The sequence below is a fragment of the Cydia strobilella genome, chromosome 19 (assembly GCF_947568885.1).
Source record: "Cydia strobilella chromosome 19, ilCydStro3.1, whole genome shotgun sequence".
Classification (NCBI taxonomy): Eukaryota; Metazoa; Arthropoda; class Insecta; order Lepidoptera; family Tortricidae; genus Cydia; species Cydia strobilella.
Window position 1 is genome coordinate 13,714,554 of NC_086059.1, and position 25,604 is coordinate 13,740,157.

Sequence of the window (25,604 nt, forward strand, 5' to 3'; positions counted from 1 at the left end):
TACGATATACGGTTGTATAATTTTGAACACCTCGCCCGCTTAGCAACTTCTGATGCTGACTTTACCTACGTACGATGCTTGATTATTAAACTGAGTAGTTTGTTAGCCAGCAATATTAGTCCTATAAGTACACCTCTGTGACGCAAGTGGTGACAATAGTACTTCCTCCGTTTGTCCGTCTGTCTGTCACAGCCGGTCTGCCAACTGGGTCAGCGCGGGTCAAGGAGCTCGTTATTAACTGATATTAACTAGAACTGTATAATTTCCATAGGGTAGATAATTAAGAAGCGCTGGTGGCCTAGCGGTAAGAGCGTGCGACTTTCAATCCGGAGGTCGCGGGTTCAAACCCCCGGCTCATACCAATGAGTTTTTCGGAACTTATGTACGAAATATCATTTGATATTTATACCAGTCGCTTTTCGGTGAAGGAAAACATCGTGAGGAAACCGGACTAATCCTAACAAGGCCTAGTTTCCCCCTCCGGGTTGGAAGGTCAGATGGCAATCGCTTTCGTAAAAACTAGTGCCTACGTCAATTCTTAGGATTAGTTGTCAAGCGGACCCCAGGCTCCCATGAGCCGTGGCAAAATGCCGGGATAACGCGAGGAAGATGATGGTAGATAATTAAGAAATTGAAAATTTCCGCCCAAAGGCGTCCAAAGTCTTTGGAAAAATCTCAAAAAGTTTGAGGCAGTTTCAAAAGTTAAAGGTCAGTAGGCGTTATTCTTGAAGCGTTTCTTTCTAAAAAATCACTTAATCAAAAACCTTATTTAAAAACCTTAAACTTATTTTATATATTATAATAGGTATTGTCGGTTTTTCTTGATATTCGAAAACTTATAAAATCAAAAACCAGTTAACATTTGAACCAAAGAGGATATAATAAGATAGAGCGGTACTGTCATAGTAGATTTTGTAACCACAGTAAATTCACTGCCATCTATCGACACACTTTAAAACTAAAAATGAAGATGTATAAATATACGATAAAATGTATTTAAATATGGATAAATGCTTTTTTTTATTTGCATTAATTATTTTTATGATTTTGACCCATGTTCTTTCACTGATATGCGTTAAAATTGTTAAATCACAAACGAAACCGTCAACACCATCTATACGACAGTAGGCCAAAGCTAGTAGCGCCCTCTAATCGAGAATCAAATTTTCTTGATTTTCGAGGCAAGTTTTTTCCTTAGAATGTATCCATCTATTACGGAGTTATATCTATCTTTGATTTGAACTGACAATTAGTACCTATTCTAAATTATATATGATTGACAGCTTGTTTGTAAAACGGGAAAACCACAATCATCATAATGTAAGTGGGACCTTACTAACTATCAATTTAGACAAATTGTATATGGTTATATATTATCGACATTGCAACAGAAATCATTGTAAAATATTGACTACGAAATGCGAATTAAACGTGTAGTATTTATAATTCATAACTTTTTTATGTGTTCATAATTTACACATGTACATACTTAATTTATAAAAAATAAATATACTTAAATACAATTTAAAATTAAATAAATAACTACCTAAACATAGAGTCTTCTTCTTCTTCTTTTTCTGTTACCCCCTGCTGGGGTGTAGGGCTCGAATCTTGAACATAGAGTATAAAAATTAAACTAACCTAAAACATAAAACCCAATCATAAAAAAAATGCCCCGTCCAACAGGTCGGCCTGCGGCATGGACCCCATTACGCCGGCGGCGTTACCTCTCTTTACCGCTAGGGCGATATGTAAAATTACATATTATATTTAAAAAATTGTATTTTTATTTTTCTTAGACATAAACGGCAAGATATAAAAATAATATCTGTAATAAAACACTTAAAAATTATTAATATGACAATTATATTATAGTTAGATACAATAAAATCGATTATTTACTTACAAAAATTCGCTCGAGGTTTAAACAGGTTTAGCTTGAATTTTTTTGACTCAATGCCAATTTCTTTGTATTTACGCGTGACACACACACATTCACAGCTGGAAGGTTCAGCGGTGTACGGCCGCCTTTCAAGTAATGCGGAGATGAGCGGAGACGTGCGGGAATCAACCGATATGCATTGGTTGTAATGAGAAGACAACCAATGCTATTTGTTGTTTCCCGCACTTCTCTCATCTCTGCTCCGCCTCAGCCGGGCTAGCACAATGATTGACGCGACAGTATCTCGCAGCGAAATAGACTACCCGTCCCCTTTCATTAATACAGTTAGAAAAAGACGGGTTGTCTATCTCGCGGGCGAGATACTGTCGCACCAATCATGTGCTAGGCCTACAGTGGAAAGGCAACTTACGGCTCAACGAGTATGTGTGCGTACGAAATCGGCTCGTCATGAAGTTAAAGTTTCTTCTTAGCGACCAAACCTCTATCCATCAACTCGTAGTGGAATTCTGATTGGCTAATTTTTGTCCAAGTCCTTCAACAGGTCTAATAAATAGTCAATAAGGCTAACTCTGCAACCAGTCCGCGTGGGTAGGCTATTTAGTTTAATATGAACTATTTGCGTAACGCCGTCTGTCTGTCACTGCGACTAATTTATAACAGAAACCGGGACAAATTTGTTTTGGTGAAAAGGTTTTGATAAATCGCGAATTGTAACTGCTTTCTTTTGTATAATTTGATGATCTGAAATATTTGCTATATTATATATATTAGGTATGTACAATTGTGTGCAAAACTGTGTAGCATCATAGTAGATTGTGGATAAATTGATGTCGATCAAAGGTATACCTATGTACATAAATAATACATAACAATACTCCTTGAAATGTTTTTTTTACCGTTTTGGGTAATTTAGGATCTCTAACTAGATTTTTTTTTCCCATTGGTATTTTTATTTATTTAATTCAATTTATTTATTCAACATTACATGTCATGTGCATTACAAAAGATGTTAGTTACAGGTAGTTGGTACATGACACCCTGATAGGGCACAAAATGCTAACAGATAGGTACTTACAATTCTAGCGAAAATCAAAATAATTAATATAATTTTTCCCTATGGCAATTTTTATAAAATATGTATAATATATAGTGTAGTACAAGACTTTACATAAAATGACCCACCCATTTCCAGCAAACTTCTTAATGGGAAGATTGCAGATATTATAGAGACCGGTTCAATAGAATGTCATATTTTGCAAATTGATATGACATTATAAACGCGCACGACGCCGGGTCCTTAAAATTATCCCACAAATCTTACATTCCAACGGACAATCTATCAGACGCCCTAGGCCTTATTCACAAGCCTTTGTACCTTATATATATGTTAGCTCTCCAGCAAAACTTGAACCCTTAGCTGCATTTCCACTAGGCGGAGATGACTGGAGATGAGAAGAGACGTACCCCAGGTAGCAAAGTGACGTCAGCGACGTCATAATGACGTAATTATGGCGTCATACTGACGTCGCTGACGTCACAATGACGTATAAATGCTGTTAGAGACGTACAGGAATCCACATAGCAATGGCTATAGCGGAGCGGAGAAGGATTGTGGAAAACAACCAATGCATTGTTAATTAATGATTCCCGCACGTCTCTTATCTACGCTTATCTCTGTCTCAGTGGAAAGGCAGCCTTAATGTAGTATTATTTTAGTCCTGCTAAGTTAAGATTGACATATTGACCACAATGTCAACAGGATGGAGACCCGTTTTCCGGCAAGTTTATGGCCTATTTCTTTCTTGAAGCAGCCACCAACCAAACCTACTTAAAACATTTTGGCCCACCTCTCTGCAACCACACATACAGCTTAGTTCCATTTCAGCTTGATTTATATGTATGTTACAGGGTGGCTAATAAATAAGTGCATTCCCGTTGCCAGGGAGGTTTTGGGATTATACTGAGCAACTTTTGCTACCAACCACGAAATCGCGAAAAAAAAACTTATTCTCCCATAGAGAATGGACCAGCCAAAATGTATGAAACAGCCAAAAATTTTTTCGTGATTTCGGGGTTGGTCCCATAGTAAAAGTTGCTCAGTATAATACCAAAACCTCCCTAGCAACGAAAATGCACTTATTTGTTAGCCACCGTGTAACATAGCCTATATCTCAATCGTTATAACTAAGGCCACCTTTTTGGTGCCTTCGCGAATCGTCCCTTTGGGCCCTTGCAAAATCAGTTTCCATTATTAATGTGGCCACGTCCATTGACTTATAGTGGCCATGTGATAGATCGATAGCTACGAGTTATGCTGGCTTGACAAATGATGTGCAGAGCGCCTACCGCGAACCACGTTCGACTTTTTGCCTCTCTGTCGCACTTGTAAATTCGTACGTAAGAGTGACAGGGAGGCAACACGTCGAACGTGGTTCGCAGTAGGCCCTCTGATCGCAGCTCCGATGCTTCAAGCGTTAGTGTGGTGTCTAAAGGATTCTTTAAGTGGAGTCCAGACGGGATGATCAAATCGGTCGAGAAAAGAAATTGGCGTCAATCTCCAATTTAATTACCAATTTTAGTTTTATGGTGATATTTGAGCGCTCTAAATTAAAAATTGCCCCCAAACGTGAATACTAGATTCACAAATTGGTATTCTTATTCGCCCAGCAGTGGGCGATAAAAGGCTGATATGATGATTCAAAAAAAAAATTGTTTATTGCATTCAAAAACTTTACAAATATTACAGTGGCTGGTGTCTCCTTTTAAGTTATTTACAAAATAACCAGTGCTAGGAGGCACCGCTCTTCCATATCTAAATTACAATTATTTAGTATTATACTATTCTTAAAACTATGTTTCTTTATTAATTGTGTGTGTGTGTGTGTGTGTGTGTGTGTGTGTGTGTGGCTAGGCTAGGCTACGTATCCTAGTAAGTCTTCCACCTGATCGTAGTCTATATCTTCCAACCAATTTGTTATTTTATTTTTTACATCATATTGTAGCTTTGGGTATATATCTAGTGATTTGTTTAAAGTATTATATAGGTGCGATGAACGCTTATTATACTGTCTACTAGCAAGTGGTGTTGGTTTTAGGTAGGTGCATAGCAATATCTTTCCTCCGTCTTGTCAAAATGTTGCAATCAAAAGTAGTTGTTTTGTGCTTAGAACAGTTTAGTATATATAATTTTCTGACAGTAAGCAACTTACACAATTGATATAACTTGTCAGTTGAGAACCACATCTTAAAGATCATGATGATGAATATGCGAGTATTACGAGCAAGATGCATAGGAAGTAAGTTACGCACACGCTACCGAATATGTCAGTTTCAAACTAGTGGTAGCCGTACTAGTTACTTATTGTTGAACAGTGTTGCTCCGCAAAAGTTAACCGCAGTGTAAATGCACCTTAAAGCCTCTTCACAACTCTTATCCATCAGCTTCAAGAAAATCAACGTCCGTTTGACAAATGACCATCGACCAGATTCAAATTGTATGCGCCATGTTGCAATTGTAATAGAGGCTTTATATGTTTATATGCTTTCTATGCATCCATGTATGTGGGTATTGAGATATGATACAAAACGAAAGAAATGTTAAATTGAATAAAAGTAAAGTTCAATGAAAATACTTACTTACTTACTCCTCTGGCGCAGCGACCCAAAGTGTGTCTTGGCCTCCAACACGACAGTTCGCCACTGATCCCGGTCCTGTGCAGTTTCTCGCCAGTTGTGTGTCGCAGTTTTCAGAAATCAGAAATCAGAAATATTTATTTGCTTAGATACAGTAATGGGATGTTACATATTTATAAATGTACTGTGTATCTTGCCTGCATGTAAGCGTGCAAATCAAATCAATCTTAAAAATAATAAAAATAAATAACATATCAATGAAGCTTAATACAAATTTATAATTAAAATGTCCATTTTGTACAAATAATACATTCAAAACTAATTCTAACCTAGAGGCACGAAAATTAATTCTTATCCTAGAACTGAACCGCGGTCGAGGTACTCCTTTCAATGAAAAGACTAAATGAAAGATATGAATAAATGATTGATTGATAAAATCTACAACCGTTGACGATAGGAGTAGCGATAGCTAAGATGTAAAGTGTAAACTGTTGCAGAAGTTGCAGATAATTTTTTTTTTTTTTTTTTTTTTTTTTTTTTTTTTTTTTTTTTTTTTTTTTTTTAATAACCTGTTGTATCCCACTGCTGGGCAAAGGCCTCTCCCTTAGATTTCCATGACTCCCGTTGTTGAGCTGTTTCCGGCCAGTTATTAGTGAAGGTGTCTAAGTCGTCCCGCCATCTCCGCCTGGGCCTGCCACGTCCGCGCTTCTTTTGCGGCATCCACTTGGTGGCTATACTAGCCCACCTATCCGGATGCATGCGGCAGACGTGACCTGCCCAGTCCCACTTCAGCCTAGCGGTCTAGATAAATTTTAGGTATTTTTTTTAATACTAAAACTAAGTGCACGTAATAAGTTCCCCGTTTATATAATCATAAAGAATCTTCAGATCGTGTTAGTTTAAGCCAATAAGTCTTCTCCGAGACCACGGGGACAACGCCGTCCTCGAAACGTCGGAGGTGGGTTTAATACTTATTTTACGCGATTAAGTCCCGGCGGAAATCAGATCGGGGAAATCCTGAAGAAAGGCCAGGTCAAGAGCACCCTAAACCGGCGAGCGTGTATGAGGAATGTTATGAAAGTGAAGGAAGCGAAAGAGGTATGTCAGGATCGTAGCAAGTGGAAATCCGTGGTCTCTGCCTACCCCTCCGGGAAATAGGCGTGATTATATGTATGTATGTATGTATGTAAGTCCCGTCGTTTTAAATAATAATGAGTAAAAATCGTGAAAGTTTAAATCAGTGTTAAGCCAATAAGTGTCTCGATCCAGGTAGCAGAGTGACGTCAGCGACGTCATAATGACGTCATTTATACGTTATAATGACGTAACTGACGTCATAATGACGTATGAATGCTACCTGGGGACTGTCCTTGTTAAAATGACATTAACTATAGTTTAATTTATACTACAAAGTGGTTTTAGCGAGCAGATATTTGACCATTTATGGTAAATTTCCGTGAGCCGAGTTACAGCTGAGTTAAATTTATAGCTCACGCCAGATTGTTAAGTTAGTGAACTCTTTGTTATTATTGCGTAGCAAAACGGCAAAATTCTTAAGAGTCACACGAACCTCGCCGCCGCTATACAATTTATTTATTTATTTATTGATCAAAGTTACGTTCTCATTTTTAGGGTTCCGTACCGACGACCCTATTCTAAGACTTCCCTGTCTGTCTGTCAGTCTGTCTGTCCGTCTGTCACTAGGCTGTATCTCATGAACCATGATAGCTAGACAGTTGACATTTTCACAGATGATGTGTATATATTTCTGTTGTCGCTATAACAACAAATACTAAAAACAGAATAAAATAAATATTTATAACAATGATCCAAATGTAGTCATCTTATCTTACTCATTAGTAGTTAATCTGAACTTCCTTGAGTTACTACTAGGTATTATTAAGGGATTTCTGTAAATAGTTCAGTAGAAATAGTCAATAGTCAAAATATTCTTTATTTAAATAGGCCTACAACAAGCACTTTTAAATTGTCAAGTTTTACAAATATTACCTTAATCTAAATATCAGAGCAATTTATTGATGCAGTTATTATTGTTCTTAAAAACATTGAATTATTATAAATATGTCAAACTTAATAATAAGAATTTCACAAAAGGATCGTCAAACGCCAAAATTGTATTAAAAAAATTATTAACACAAAAAACAAAAACTAAATGCATGTACTCAAGTGTATGCATGAAAACAAGAAATTGAGAGTGATAATTGAGGTTGCGCGTAGAAAAAAAACTTACGAGGACGAGTTTTTTACCGGTAGTATTTGTTTTATCTCCTTCTTTACAGTAATTTTGTAGTCGGAAAGAGGCAAAATGAAGAGATTAGGTAAGTGAAAAAAAGCTTCTAAAGTGTTTATGCGCAGTCTACGATTTTACAAAAAAACACTGAAAATAATCCTAGCGCCCTAAACTAACCGCGTTGCCATATCGCTATCACCATACATCACAATTGTAGCCCAATTATTGCTGATCAACTCAGGATGCAAAATGGGGTCAGACAGATTGCGAATTGAGAACCCCACTTCAACTGTCATAAGCCAATAACTTGTGAATTATAATGTATTCTTTCTACTTGGGGCTTTATATTATCCGTCAAGACAATGTGCTGGTTCTCTTACCTGAGTAGGGCTTTGGATTATCCTTCAAAACAGTATACTCTGGTATACTTGACTCACTTTAATGTGGGAGACGTCATTACCAAGCTTAAATGGAGTTGGGCGGGACATATTGCCAGGCAGAGTGATGGCAGGTGGACCAAAATGTTGACAGATTGGTGGCCGCTTTCGGAGGAAAGAAACGCCTGGCGTCCGTTGGCTCGTTGGGTGGATGACGTTCGAAAAATCGCGGGGCACTTTTGGATGAGACTAGCCCAGGACCGGGATAAGAGGCGTACACTAAGACAGGCCTATGCTCAGCAGTGGGCGATTGAAGGCTAGAATGATGATGATGAATGTGCTGGTTCTCTTATAAATACCTGAGTAGGAGATAAATTGCGTCCAAACAATTTTATTTTTGATAGAATTCATCAATTACTTTTTTGTTACAAATAACAATATCCGCGATACCAGACACGCACGGCTGTCCGCTCAGTGTTTAGCAAGCTAGCTGCGACCGGTGTCAGCATGTTTGCATTTTTATCACCTGTCACTAATTTTTCGCACTCGCATACTTGTTAGAACATGATCAGTCATCGCCGAGTGATCGCCGATCAGTTTATAAAAAAAAAAAAAAACATGACAGGCATGGTGACAGGCGATAAAAATGCTACCGTGCTAAGCCCGCTGAACTTACGGTGCCTTAATGCGATAGATGATGAAGCTATTGGAAGTTCTTGGTAATGCGAAGTTTTTGTGTGCAAATTACATTTATAAAGATAATTATATTATACCAACATCTTCTGATGATATCTAAGACACGTATGAAGATGAATATGTATAAACGCGATGTGAAGCAACGTGTCAAGAGGTCGTGATTGAGCTCAGCCATCTCGGTCAGCAGCCTAGGGGCGACACAAAGCATAAAACCATAGAGTAACTTATACTAGAGCGGTACTGTCATAGTAAATTTTGTAACCCCAGTAAATTCACTGCCATCTGTCAAAACACTTTAAAACTAAAAATAAATATTTATAAAAATACGATAAAATGTATTTAAATATGGATAAATGTTTTTTTTTATTTGCATTAATTATTTTTATGATTTTGACCCATGTTCTTTCACTGATATGCGTTAAAATTGTTAAATAACAAACGAAACCGTCAACGCCATCTATATGACAGTAAGCCAAAGCTAGTAGCGCCCTCTGAACGAGAATCAAATTTTCTTGATTTTCGAGGCACGTTTTTTCCTTAGACTGTATCCATCTATTACGGTGTTATATCTATCTTTGATAAAACGTTGCAAAATACATTGCAAGTACGGTACTTAAATGATTGTAAACAATTGTAAATCATTTCATTGTAAATAATGTTTAATTTTATTGTTGTTTGCAAAAGATCCCAGGTAGCAAAATGACGTCAAATGACGTCAGCGACGTCATAATGACGTAATAATGCCGTCATTATGACATCGCTGACGTCATTTTACGTCATTTTGCTACCTGGGATGGCACTCGAAATATACTCATAGATTCATACACTTGTGCTTTGATGAAGCATGTGACGGATTACCTTTGTAACGATTATGAATAAAGGTTAGGTACTGTTTGATAATAATTATCTTTCACGATTTTTACTTATTATTATTCGCAACGACGGGACTTAATCGCGTAAAATAAGTTTTAAATTTACGCGGATGATGTGTTTCTGTTGCCGATATAACAACAAATACTAAAAAGTGCCCTCGGTGCGCGAGTCCGACTTGCACTTGGCCGTTTATTTTATTTTATTTATTCTTAACAATATATTGTGTCGAATTAATTCATTCATATAAGATTATTACATACATTAAACAATTAAAATAGGGTCACATTAAAAATAGTAAATTCACCGTACAAAACAACAAACAATCATTATAATACTAAATTAATTATATCTACGACATTAAGATTAATAAAATAATAATAATAATACGGTATAGCGAAAGAGATGGTGCTGCTATCTATCTAACATCTAATTTGGGTAATATAGAGACGTCATGTCATATGTTAGCAATATTACGAGACGCAAATATCCAGATCTAAATCTAGGATTACAGGATCTTACTTTTGCAACAAGGTTGCAACATTACAAATGGCTGGAGGCTCTATAATGTCGGCAATGCAGACAAATATGCCGGATTGCGATCTAAGACTTGTTTTAATAACAAAACTTCCGTGAGACAGACATATTAAATATATTAATAACGGGTCACTCACGTATTTTAAGTCGAAAAACGCTCGACATGTCGATGACACTCCTCGGTACAGAGTGAAACATGTCGAGCGTTTTTCGACTTAAAATACGTGAGTGACCCGTTATTAATATATTTAATAAGACTTGTTTATTTATAATGTAAACTTTAAATACCTATAGTCGCCTGTCGTCTATAGTTCTGGCTTCTGGGGGTCTAGCCAAGATGACGTTAATGGAAAACATCAATCGAAACTTCAAATAATGTATAGAAATTGTCACGTGACTTTTTTGTACCTATTATCTGTTAGGCTGCGTTTCCACCAGAGATGTGTGAGGATGTAACCAATAGAATCATTTCACGCTGAGCGAAAACATTTCATCAAAGGCAGCCGTCATAAAGGACGGTCTAGAACATAATATAAAACCCATCGAACTTACACTATAAAGGTTCCCACTGACTATCAGTCCGCCGGACGATATCGGCCTGTCAGTTGTTCGGAACTGTCAAATTTTCATTCTAACTGACAGGCCGGACTGATAGTCAGTGGGCCCCTTAAATTACGCAATATAAACCATAATTGGCCATCATGTAAACAGAGAGCTTAGTTCTGGACCTTTAAGTCCTTTAACGATGGCATAGACAAAGGACGAGGCACAATAACCGGGCAATTAATGAAGTAAACAATGTTCTGCGCGGGCGCCGGTCGTGCCACGGCGCTCTGTGGGGTCACCATGCTTCGAGATGTCTTAGGATAGTCTTGAGTGTTATTTTTGATGAAATAAGTAATTAAGATTACAACCAGGGAACAAATCAAATTATTTTTTGAAATGTTTTTGAGTTTTTTTATGTAGTCACCAGTAAATAATAAATCATTTATTTTGCTTTAAACATGGAACAATTAGTGGTCAACAATTATAAGTGAAGCACACATTTGACTAGTAGCTGGCATGCAAAATTTACAACACTACACCTACAACATTATATGACGTATGAAAACCTATGTTTACAAATAAATATATGATTTATGATTTATAAACATTTTATATAAACAAAGTCATAACGAAAAAATATAATTAAGTAATGCATGAATCACATAAAAATATTAAAATACATTAGTAATACATAACAGACATTAGTCACAACACATACAACGCAAGAGGGATTGGTCACTTTTTTTATGAATATCAAAATATTACTTTGCTAATCCGCGAAAACATAACGTGCTAGTCAGTCAATTAATGTTCCCACCGCAAAAATAAATACGCAAATAAATATAACAAACCACCACCAAAAGAACAATACTCGACACGTGTTTCGCCTCTCTACGAGGCATCCTCAGGACATGTTGACGGCAACGGAACTTTTCTAAAATTATAATGACATTTATTTTAGTTTATAATTAAAATTGACGCCGTTGAGAAATATATGTGCAAATCAATTTACTGCATTTGGCATGAAAACTTCTAAACGAAACGCTTTCTTAGGTGTAAATATATTTTTCCTTTTTTATTGTGTGACGTACCACATTATTACATTTATTTTTTATTTTTTAAATAGCCTATATTGTGTCCCTCTGCTGGGCAAAGGCTTCCCCTGTCTTCCGCCACTCGTCACGGCTTTGTGCATGCTCAATCAATCAGTCATTTCTTAGGTGTCTCCGCCTGGGTGAACAACCTGCTCAAAGATAAGAATATCATGAAGGGCATTTTCACATTGTCCGATTCGTTATCGGATTTATTTTTATTTTATTTTATAGCCTTTTATCAGAATATGTGGTATGTGCCTTTTGGCAAAGGCATCCTCCCATCTTCTGAAAAGTTTTCCTCTCTATCTCTTGCCCTCTCTTGGGTACCATAGTGTTGCTGATTTATTCAATTTGTCTTCTCCTCTAATTACATGGCCAGCCCATTTCCATTTCCGTTAACGGATAAAAACGCACATATTTTATACGTCTTTATTCTATTCGATATCGGATTGGACAATGTGAAAACGCTCTGAAGCGTGGTCACCCTCATCGTTTGTCGCTGCGATGGCCGGCGGCGTAATCGGCCGCGGCACGACCCGCACGCTCCAGCGACAAATTAGCGTGAGGGCCTACGACTATGATGCACCGCGGCCCTATAATACGGGCTGTAGTGTACACACGTCGAGAGACCCCGAGACCGGCCGAGAACGAGTGTGTACATTACTGCTCGCTCTTACTCGTCTTGTATCATCGTTCTCCGATTGGGTCGGAGCGGTGCCGAGATTCTCGGCGAGAGACTCGACGAGTGTGTGACGGCGTAACACCAGTGTTGGTATAATACAGATTTATCTAATCAAACTAAGTATAGTTGGTAAAACCAAATTGTCAGTAAATAAGAACAAAAAAAACTATACTCATCCTTTTCTTTTAGGTGCTAGTACTAGTGTAAGACAAAGATACTTATAGTATGAGACAGTCCTTTGACAAACTATATATCTATAGTTACATGTCTTTAATAAATAGATTTAGGTCATGTAGGACCTGTGGATAAGAATAAAACGATGAAAATGAAAAATGAAAAATGACTTATTGGTTACACAACAGGTTTTAACTCGATGCATCCATAGAACCATACTAGAGCGGTACTGTCATAGTAAATTTTGTAACCCCAGTAAATTCACTGCAAAAATAAATATTTATAAAAATACGATAAAATGTATTTAAAAAAGGGTAAATGTTTTTTTTTATTTGCATTAATTATTTTTATGATTTTGACCCATGTTCTTTCACTGATATGCGTTAAAATTGTTAAATAACAAGCGAAACCGTCATCGCCATCTATACGACAGTAGGCCAAAGCTAGTAGCGCCCTCTGAACGAGAATCAAATTTACTTGATTTCGAGGCACGTTTTTTCCTTAGACTGTATCCATCTATTACGGAGTTATAGCAGGCCTCCTTCACTCGCTCAAAGCCACGCGCTATATGCCTACCGCTCGGCGTATCGTCGACGATATAATCGACAGAGGGCCGCCGAACGCCCGCCTGAGCGCCGCACCGCACGTTTCCCGCGCTTACGCTTCGAAATGCCGAAACCACGTAATTATTGTGCAGTAGATGGGTGTAAAAGTCAAAAAACAAAAGAAAATTTGTCGTTTTTTTAGGGTTCCTTACCCAAAGGGTAAAAACGGCACCCTATTACCAAAGATAGATATAACTCCGTAATAGATGGATACAGTCTAAGGAAAAAACGTGCCTCGAAAATCAAGAAAATTTGATTCTCGTTCAGAGGGCGCTACTAGTTTTGGCCTACAGTCGTATAGATGGCGTTGACGGTTTCGTTTGTTGTTATTTAACAATTTTAACGCATATCAGTGAAAGAACATGGGTCAAAATAATAAAAATAATTAATGCAAATAAAAAAGATCATTTATCTATATTTAAATACATTCTATCGTATTTTTATAAATCTTCATTTTTAGTTTTAAAGTGTGTCGACAGATGGCAGTGAATTTACTGGGGTTACAAAATTTACTATGACAGTACCGCTCTAGTATAAGTTACTCTATGCTATTACTAAGACTCCGCTGCCGCTGTCCGTCTGTCACCAGGCTGTATCTCATGAACCGTGATAGCTAGACGGTTGAAATTTTCACAGATGATGTATTTCTGTTGCCGCTATAACAACAAATACTAAAAAGTACGGAACCCTCGGTGGGCGAGTCCGACTCGCGCTTGGCCGGTTTTTTGTATAGGTGAGTAGTATTTTAAATCTATCTTTATGAATTTTGTCACTATTTATTTCTTTGAACATAAGTAGATAAATCGTAAATTAAGGAGTTTTTTGAGTCAGGTATTATAAGTGTTGTTTTTAAATATTTGATTGACTAATATAAAATATGGTTGATTCGCAACATTCGTTTTATTACAATAATAACATAAGTAACAGTACAACCCTAGCGCATTCTTACGATGACGCGTTGGCACGTGGCTCGCACGGCGAGCAAGGCAGTCTCGACTCTTTGTGCGCATACTTATGGTACATTTCTTCTCGTCCTGAGCAGCAGGTATTATTATTAAGATTTTGTAGGCTATTATAGAGTAGGTATTTTCGCTTTTGTATGGGAATGATGTATCTGTTACGTAGTAACTATTTATTAATCTGTGGTTATAGCTATCTTTGATAGAACTCAGCTCGTACTCCAGTTGTCTACGATTTTGATGACTCCCCGTCACTCTTATATTAGGTACCATACATACATACACAAAAGTATCCGTCAGAGTCTAATTGTTCTACATAAATGTATAAAGGGGGCCACTGACTACCAGTCCGCCGGACGATATCGGCCTGTCAGTTACAACAAAAATTTGACAGTTCCGAACAACTGACAGGCCGTTATCGTCCGGCGGACTGATAGTCAGTGGGCCCCTTTAGACAGATCTCTTTTTGTTAAGTTATTAGAGAATGGTACTAACTACTTACCCCCTTATTTATAAAACTTTACGGGCCTGATTTAGTTAAATTGTGTTTTATCCCTTTCTTACAAATACATAAGTCAAAATGACAGATAAAGACAAACGATTCAGCTAATAGGCCAGTAACGCGTTTATGAATAACGTCATTAAAATGTTAATATTTTTCCTTTTTTATTGTGGGACGTACACACACACACTCACACACACACACACACACACACACACAGGTCACAGTTTCAGTGGCTAAATTCCCGTAGCAGAATTGGTAACGCGTTGGACTGGCAATCAAAGGTGTGGGTTCGAATTCCACCCATTGACCAGAGTTTGATCATCGTTGATTTTTTCATTGTGATTGACATCTGTATATACAATTTATAAATGGTATATACTTTTGATGCATAGTCTTATCCGATGACTAGCTATGTACAGTCGAAGGCAAAAATACCGATCCAGACAAATGGCTCAAAAATATGTGAACACAACTTTATTAAATATATTAATCACGGGTCACTCACGCCGTCCGTCACCGTCAACGCAAGCTCCTGATGACACTCCTCGGTACGGAGTGAAACATGTCGAGCGTTTTTCGAATTAAAATACGTGACGTGAGTGACCCGTTATTAATATAATTAATATGTCTGTGTCTCACGGAAGTTTTGTTACACGACTTTATTGTCTATCTAAGGTGTAAGAGCGTACACATATTTTTGAAACTTTGGGAATGTATATATATTTATGCCCTTGACTGTACTTAAAAACAATATTTCACTTATTAGTCCACCGTTCTCACAGCCAACTTAAGGTCACATGTCCGTTTGCTCATTACAGCCTACCTTCTTCTCCTTTTACGAAGTCGGTTAATAAACTACGAACAAACATAAACAACTTAATAATTATTCCATATAAATGTCTTGTTTACTGTTAAGGGTTTGCCAGATTCGCGATATGCTTTTGTGCTTAATTAAGTTATATTATATTCCTACTATGAATATATAGAAAGGAATAAAGTACGGTAAGGTAAACCAAGACCTGGAGATACGTAGAAAAGATGCATCAAATAATACCCTAAATATACTATATATTAATATTATAAATGCGAAAGTCTGTCGGTCTGTCTGTCTGCAGTGTGTTACCTCTTAACGCTTAAACCGCTAAACAGATTTAGTTGAAATTAGTTTGACACCCGGGGAAGGACATAGGATACTTTTTATCCCAGAACTCACCCCTCAACGGGGTGAAAAGGGGGGTGGAAATTTGTATGGGGAATCAATAACTGCTGAACCGATTTAGATGAAACTTGGTATGGGGATAGATTGAGCTGTGGGAAAGGATATAGAATAATTTTTATCCCCGAAATCATCTCTTAAGGGTGTAAAAAATGGGGTGGAAATGTATAGTGTGGACCAATTTGGGGGTGAAAATAGGATGGATTAAAAAGCAGATTTGTTTAAGAATTAAGGTACCCAAATTACTAATTCCACGCAGACGAAGTCGCGGGCACAAGCTAGTATAATATAAAAGAGTAGTAAAGTTGGATATCTGTTATCTGCGTGCGTGTTTTCTGGTGATCATTTTGATGATAAGCTATAACTTGGCGTAGGTTTTTGATGATTTCGGCGAATTGGGTGTTTCAGTGTACTGGAGGAGTTTTTGGTAAAAAAGTGAAATTGTTTGTACTTACACACAAACATTGAATACCTATACTTACATAGGCAGAAACCCACATAAACTATGCTGGCCTTTATGGCTTTATTATATGGAAGTATCCTAAAGACAAATTAGTTTGTAAATGAAATTTTCTGATAAAGAAGTTCAGATACATATTATTATTAGCTTTCCATTAAGATACCGCTAATCGGCAAGCAAAAAAAAAAGTTACTTTTTTGTACAAGCTTTTATCGCTGACTGTACTTTTCTTTCCACAGGCAACTAATACTCATCAAGATAATTCTAAAAACCCACAAAACAATTAGGTTTCACTGTTTTATCACATGGTTCCTATGGCCACCTCCTGTCTACATCATCAGATCAGCTCGATGGTACCACAATATTGCATTGTCACCTGACTTACATGTGTATGCAAATTTCAGCTTCATTGGAAGTCGGGAAGAGGGTCAAATTTAACTTGCAAGATTTGACCCTTACAAACATGTTAACATACATATGGGGCATTTTCTATGAAAAAGGACCTTATTGTCGACGGCGTTTACGCCGCACAGCATCGCGCGGCATTGTATTTATATCGGAGCATCGTTAATAATGGCGTAAGCGCCATCGACAATAAGGTCCCTTTTTATAGAAAATACCACATATTACATACATACTTACATAGGTATATACATTGCAAGTTAATAAAAAGCTTGTAAAAAGCAGTTTATGCTCTGCGCTGTTCGAAAGTGAGATTTTTAAGACGTCTAGAGGACGTCGAGAATATAATATTCTTAGTTTTATTTAGCAATCGGTTAGTACCTATCTGATGTACTTAATGAATTATTATGTTGTCAAGTCAAAACTTTCATTAATTCCAATGATGTGCATTTTCAACGATTTCTTTATCAATTTATTTCACACCGTCACTTGCCGTCACGATTAGAATAAGTCGATGACTTCCGGCGTCAGCTGATTATGTATTTCGCTCCTCCGCTCAGCTGCGATGGTGGTGTAATGGTCAGCATAGTTGCCTTCCAAGCAGTTGATCCGGGTTCGATTCCCGGCCATCGCACACTTTTTGATGTTTTTAATTTTTTTTCTTGATATTTCTTTTGACCAGAGTGCGGAATTGTAAACGGTTTGCCTTGTTTTTTTTTTTAATTTTTTTTTTGCTCTTATTAAGTCCAAAATGTACATATACTGTTGGAAATAACTCGCAACATTTCTTCTCTTTTAACGAGCACAAAATATTTTTAACATTAAATAGTGTAAAGATATTTCCTTTAAATTTTACGGACTTATCTATTAAATTAAAGTCTTATTTTAATACCTAGTTAAAAAAAAAAATATATTAAAAGCAAGTTAAACAGAAGACAAACAAATCTTCAACATGATAACGATTTCGACCTTTAGCTTTAGGAACAAACCAATCCCAGCTATGCAGTTTTTTTTTATCATCTCATATTCTTCTTATTGTTCTCTGCCTCTATCATTAATCAATTGTTTTTCTTTAATCTGTATTTTTTACTGAGGTGTACTATTAAAAATTATTCTATCTAAGTATATATTCTATCTGTTAGCGATTTTCTCTAAATCCCTACTTTAAGTAAACAATAACCAATTTTCCAAATCAGACCATTTTCCCATAATTCCGAGCCGTGTCATGACTCCGATATGGAGGTCGTCACCCCTGAGACAATGGCGTAATTATAATCCTTAAGATTGTCCACTTAGATGTATTTCATGGTTTAGATTAGGTACGAGTAACCTTTAATTATTTGACCCAACTATTTTACAACACAGACACGTACACTTCTTCTAGTTACATTACATACTTAATAGTCCAAAAACCTTAGGCAAGATAATTTAAAACACAGTAAATAATAGTTACGATTTATATACCCGCAAACATAGACATTGAGATTATGTTTTTATATAATTACCTACACGACGATAATAGCTATACCTTTTTTTATTTACTTACCCAAAATTTGAAGTACCTCTTCTCAAAACGTCTTTGTAACTAAATGAAGTAGATGTAGATGTAGATGTAGTGTAGGGATAAACACACGGGATAAACACACAGCGACACGTGATCGACAGCCGGCCGGAAGCAGGCGGGCTGTCGATCACGTGTCGCGTTCATTCAGCCCAGTTCCCTGAAGTTGAAGCTGCAGGTTACTGTCCCGGCGGCATTCCCTCACTGTTCTCCTAAAATCTTCTTGTTTTCCTGCAGAACAGAAGGACATCTTTAAGTTCGACATCCTTTAGTTCGTTCTCTTTCAGTGTGTCTCTACCGAATGTATTATATCGCGTTGCCGCATACATAATGCACTCTGCTAGTAAGTGAAAGCTAGTCTCCTCCTTGCCACAATGTGGGCAGGAGGCGTCTCTACTGATATCCATTATCTTAAGATGTCTGTTGAGGGTGTTATGACCTGTAATAATACCTGTCAGTAATCTCAGACTGCTCTTACCTAATTTCAAAAGATACCTGTCTCTTCTGTGATCTAAATGAAGTATCTCAACTATCTTATCGCAACCGCTCATCTGTCTTGTAGCTATGATATATCATTGTGAACTATGTACAAACATTTGTACCGGGGGTCTCAGGAGGTTAGATATGTAGATGCCATACTGCTCCTAAGAACAAGATATACCACGTTAAAAATACGTCAGAGCCGTTGTTCTTATTTTGTTGTCGGTTTATGTCCGTCTGTTACCGATAAAATTTGGTTCATACATAGAGTACTCTATGCGCACTTTCACCGTATGTGTGTCCTCAAAAATCTTCCCCTGATTTACTGAAATTCCATTTTGTTTTGTCCTAAATGGGTATTTTGCCTCTATTCCGCCCAGAATAAGCCTTTTAAACTTATCAAATCGTATAGCTAAGTCTTATTAAAAAAAAAAACAAAAAAAACCCATCTATCCATTTATTCAATCTACACTAGCGACAGCGGATGCGCGGGCGCCGCTCTGTTAGCTCAATCATGTTGCTTTTACTCGACTGCAGCGCAACTAGGGGGTTATGTGTTTCGAGGTAAAGTGGGGTCATGTGGAATGTTGAATTCTATGAATTTGAAGCATTTATGTTTAAACTTTGAAGCTGGTGAATTATTCTGACCTTTTATATGTACATGTATGGTTATGTACGGTCACAGACTTGAATTGTTGACCCATCTAAGGTTCGTTATGAAATGTCCAATTTAAAGTAAACCCTAAATGGCTCATCAATTAAAGTCCGTTACTGTACCTATATGTATGGATAATGCTTGTCTTAGAAAAGACATAAATATGTAATTTCAAATTCAGGGCTGTTTTGAGCTATCACCCTGTCAGCATCGGCTTTTTGTTCCAACTTGTAATAATAGGAGTAAAACGCTTTATTTTGACTTTTTTTCGAAACAATTCCATGTTCCATGATATATAATATATGATATGATTTAATATGGTTTATTTATCTCACAATATACAATTGCACTTCAAATTACACATGGTAAATTCTTAGGAATTATATTGTGATTGTCCGATTTTTTACATTATGAATAATTGAATATGTAAAATAACAGTGACAATCAAAATTGCATTCAAAATTATTAAATTACAATCGTATGTCAGCAGTTTCATAATAAATTAAAAATAATTATGTAGAAAATAAATTCGCCAGGATCTGGGTCGTCGATTGGTGTGGTAACACCCTAATTTGGCATACAAGACCCATGAACTAAACATCTAAAATATTAGGTATCGAAAAGACCTCCCTCTACCCCATAAGGCTGCAAAGCAGAAGCAGAACGGTCAAGGTTAAGGTTCAAACCCGGACGCGTCATTATATCATATTGTTAAACCATATCTAATGAGGTACTTATTACAAGTGGGTAAGGTTCAATATGGCATGATTACAAGGTGAGTTTTGATCTGTTCCGGTTATAGAGTGAACTTTTAGGGTAATGTTGTGTCGGCCTTAAAGTCGTGTAGCGACCTTAGTGTGACCACTAGACTTATATTGACCGGGATATAGACCGTGATTACCTTTTGTATTATTTGTGAGCTCTCGATATTTCGACGCAGTTACATGCATCATGTTCACGGGTGACTGAAGATAGCGAAAGGGTGTCAAAGTTGTGTAGACAGCGCTCTGTCTACCCTCATTCTTGCGCGTCGGCTGCGTTCACTTTATATCCCGGTCAATATAAGTCTAGTGAAACTAACCGTGAATCATTCAAAACTCTTAGTGTGACCATTTTAATAATTTGTGTGAATCAAAAAGTTACTTTAAGAAATAAGAGTCTTGAGTGATTCACGGTTAGTTTCACTAGACTTATATTGACCGGGATATAGACCGTGATTACCTTTTGTATTGTTTATGAGCTCCCGATATTTCGACGCAGTTATATGCATCTTGTTTACGGGTGAGGGGTGACGGGGGAGCTCATAAACAATACAAAAGGTAATCACGGTCTATATCCCGGTCAATATAAGTCTAGTACTGTAACAAAATAAGATAACTAAGCATAAATCAAACTAAAACTTAGTAAAACTAAAATATTTGGATCTAATTGAATCATTGGTTGTTATGCGATGTCTCCACCACTCAAAGAGAAAGAAAGGAATCACTTTTTAATAAGAAGTACTTTAAATTAAAAGAAATAGAGGCGTTCAATTAAGTTTTATAATTAACATAAACAACGTGCTACAAATAGAAAAGTAATTCAAACACTAGATCTGTCATAATTTCCTGTTATCGATTAGAATGAAATAACAACATGTAAAATATTACTGACAGTATGTTAACATTAAGTTAGAGCGCTGGTGGCCTAGCGGTAAGAGCGTGCGACTTGCAATCCGGAGGTCGCGGGTTCAAACCTCGGCTCGTACCGATGAGTTTTTCGGAACTTATGTACGAAATATCATTTGATATTTACCAGTCTCTTTCCGGTGAAGGAAAACATCGTGAGGAAACCGGACTAATCCCGACAAGGCCTAGTTACCCCTCTGGGTTGGACGGTCAGATGGCAGTCGCTTTCGTAAAAACTAGTGCCTACGCCAATTCTTGGGATTAGTTGCCAAGCGGACCCCAGGCTCCCATGGAGCCGTGGCAAAATGCCGGGACAACGCGAGGAAGATGATGAGTATGTTAACATTAAGTTTTTATTTAAAACCTCGTTGTATAACTGAATGAGGTTAAAAACCGCCAATTCCCCGTACTTATAAAAAAAATCATTTCAGGCTTTCGCTTATAAAAAAAAATCGCTTAAAAATTATATGTATAAATATTGAATATAAGATAAGACTCCTTAACTCAAAAAATCTTTTTAATTTAAGATTAAAAGTTAAGTTTAATATTATATGTGCTTTTTTATAGAAATAAACAGTTATTTTTTTTTATATTTATCACACGTACATATTTACATTATAAAATTCAGATGAAATTGGGCACACATAAGTTGAAATAATTCTTCTGCTAAACTATTGGGTAGCTGCTATTTTGCCCTAACTATTGGGAATCCATGCGACAAAATATATCTAGCCTTTAATTGAATCTATCCTATCAGGCTGAGCCTAGTGTGGGGATCTCTTGGAATGCTTAATTTTTTAAATAAATATATTTTGAATTTGAATTTAATATTAATCGGACACATATTTTTCTGCACCTAAATCCGCACGTAAACGGTCGGGTTTTGGCTACCTAGTTGACTCAGGAAGATGAACTGCTTATTCTGACTGTGTGTCAGATGTCAGTTTCTCTTCCTGCTAATGTACAGATTGACTTGTCAAGCGTGATCGATTACGTACTAATTAAACGGACCGTTAAAACTACGTGAGAAAAGTCACTCATTAAAGTAGTAGCTAGCGGCGGATTGTCAAAAACATCCGCGAGTACCTTTTTAATGAGCAAACACGGTGATTTTCTATTTTGCAAATAGAAGTGAAATAATTAATTGAATCAAGCGTTACTTTTTATTATAATATAGAAAGCATACGAGCGATGAATCGCCCGATAAACAGTTAGCCCATGTACGCCTGCACGAACAGAGGGTATGTAAATGGAGGTATTTAAGATGGGAGTACGCTCTTCTTGAAGATTTGAAGTTCGTATTAGTTTGAGGGTTTCTGGTGAAACACAGTTGAGGATCGTTGGTTACTTCGTCTTAATGAGGTTAAACATTTCGGATTATGGAGGTTTTGAGCTTTTAAGAGAATAGCATTTTTTTTCGTGTTAAGGAAGATTTTGCCTTATCGAAGTTCGAGTTATCGAGGTTCCACTGTATTAACTATGTAAATATGCAGTGTCCACATGATGACTCTTAATAAATGAAATATGACTGTACTTGCCACTTTTTTCAATGATGGATGGCATATTCATCTTTCACGACAATCATACTCCATCAAAACAGTCAAAACCTGAATATGTAACAGTACCATCGGCAAATTAACATTAAAAGCTTTTTTCTTCCGTATTACACCCTTTTAAGGATATCTTGGTAATAAATCTGCTCTGAGTGTGAATGTCCATTCAAAACAAAAAGGTTATAAAAACCAAAATACATCAACAGACATAAGGCAATTTTTAGGGTTCCGTACCCAAAGGGTAAAAACGGGACCCTATTACTAAGACTCCGCTGTCCGTCTGTCCGTTTGTCCATCTGTCTGTTCGTCTGTCACCAGGCTATATCTCATGAACCGTGATAGCTAGACAGTTGAAATTTTCACAGATGGTGTATTTCTGTTGCCGCTATAACAACAACAACTAAAAACAGAATAAAATTAATATTTAAGTGGGCTCCCATACAACAAACGTGTTTTTTTTTGCCGTTTATGGCATAATGGTACGGAACCCTTCGTGCGCGAGTCCGACTCGCACTTGGCCGGTTTTATTTTAATTACGATATCTAATGCCGTAAAACTGTCAAATACCTACATTTTATTTGATTCAGTTTCTTCAATACGTACAGTCACCATCAGATATATCGGAGCACACACATATCTGAACACGCACATAACGCCTTGACAAGTGTTCAGATATTTGTGAGCACCTCGGCCGCTCCGATATATCTGATGGCGACTGTACATAGCTTGAACAATGATTATCCAACATGACTTTACAACACGCAATTTAAACGAGTATTCAACGCCATAATAATGCGAATGTAACAATCATTATCTATAGATCCAGTCGATAGATCCAAAATGGATCCAGTGAGAAAAGTTTTTCTTAGTCCTGAAAAGGGTATTAATAAATGTAACGCCATCATCACAAATCTAGTGCGTATGGTAAATCTTTTGCGGTACGAGCGGTTCAGCTTTGGAATGAGTTGTCTCCCTCCTTAAGGAAATCGCGGTCCGTTGCATCGCTTAAGGGGCAGTTAAGGAAACTGTGGCTATCGGACCAGAATTAACTGTTTGTGACTATGGATGTATATTTATTATATAAAACGTAGGTATTATATATATTTGTTATACTGTTACTTCAATTTTTTATCTTATTTTATTTATTTTCGCCCTCTTTTATAAATTTATTGACTTTCCTCTAGTCTATTGTACGCAGTGCTATATTTGTCTACCGTTCTTCATCAATTCTCATCTACTCAAAGGTTAACTGGAAGAAATCCCTTAAAGGGATAAGTTCGCCTTTGTACTGCCTATTTCTGTGCCATATTTGTGTTCTATGTCTTTGTACAATAAAGAGTTTATACATACATACATACATACATACATACATACATAATAATGCAAATATATAATAAGTCGCGCGAACTGTGCGGTTTTAGAGGAATTTCCTCACATGGGCGTTCCCACTGTGAAATGAACTCCCTGCCGAGGTTTTCTTCAGGGACTACAGGGATTTTAAAGGACAAGCAATGCATGTAACACCCCTGGGGGCCTAGCCGAAATGACGCCGATCGAAAAGAAATGTATCGGGATGCAAGAAAAAACGTGATCACTTCCATACGTTATTTAAGTTTCGATTGGGGTTTCCATCAATGATTGTCACTTGACACCCCCTGGCGTTAATATGCGATAGGGGCCGTTAAACTTTTGAGAAGAAGAGCCAAATGTCAAATCAGTTTTAGGCATCTCAAAGAGCCGCTAATGTTGTTTTCAGTGGTCTAAGAACTAAAGAGTCTCTAGCAAGCTCGGCCGAATTTCACCTTCCTATACAATCGGAGTTTCGTTCGCAGTTTAAAGGGGCCCACTGACTATCAGTCCGCCGGACGATATCGGCCTGTCAGTTAGAACAAAAATTTGACAGTTCCGAACAACTGACAGGCCGATATCGTCCGGCGGACTGATAGTCAGTGGGTCCCTTTAAACTACGTGTTGGATTGTAATGAAACTTTGCACATACAATGACATGAGGTACATCTAGTCCTGTAATTAGTTTTTATAGCTCCAGTTTATATAACAAACTAAATAGAGCAAAAACAAGTTTTGTATGAAAAATTTAAATTCGCTGTATTTTTTAACTACCTATTGTATCTGAAGCTATATATACCTTATCCAATAGAAAGTACAACGTTTCAGAGCAATCTAGCTAGTCGTTTTATAATGAGAGCGTAAGTAACTACGTTTGTATGGAGAACCGAGCTTGCTGGGGACTTAAGAATTAATGTTTTGGGAGGCTTAAAGAGCCGCAATCGTACCTTCAAAGGGACCCCGCTTTGCTGACCACTGGGCCTACGGTGATCGCTTACCATTCAGGCTGTATGCTTGATCGAAGTGATATAAAATCTCACTTACGCCCGTCTACTTAGTTGCGCGTGAGTCAGTCACCCTGCGGCCTTGCGCGCGCGCCGAGGCCGGTCGGCTCCTGCCCTTATATGGGGCACACGGAGCTTCCCGTCACGTGGCCATTCTAACTTTACTGTGAAATTGTCAATTGTAGTAACAAGGTGATTTTGGGGTTGCGATCCCGAATGTCAAAGATGATGAAGATGGTCATATGAACAATTTTTCCCTTGGCACCGATATGAAATTCGTGAAACAAATATGCGGTACATTAGGTCCATACGTTTTGTCTACATCTAGCCCTCGGATCAGGTTGTCCGTTAGGTTTTTTTTTACGCAATATTATGGTGGTTGGGGAAATATGCTTTGTATGACCATTCTACTCCTACCATTCTACTC

The 25,604-nt window shown here is 37.2% G+C and overlaps 1 protein-coding gene and 1 non-coding gene across 2 annotated transcripts in view; both read left to right on the top strand.

The window, feature by feature from the left end:
- The window catches only part of LOC134749909 (GAS2-like protein pickled eggs), a 141,057-nt gene that overhangs the window by 83,806 nt on the left and 31,647 nt on the right, over positions 1-25,604 (top strand). The window lies entirely within an intron of this gene.
- On the top strand, positions 17,473-17,544 carry Trnag-ucc (transfer RNA glycine (anticodon UCC)). The gene has a single exon. It is a non-coding gene; the product is annotated as a tRNA-Gly (tRNA).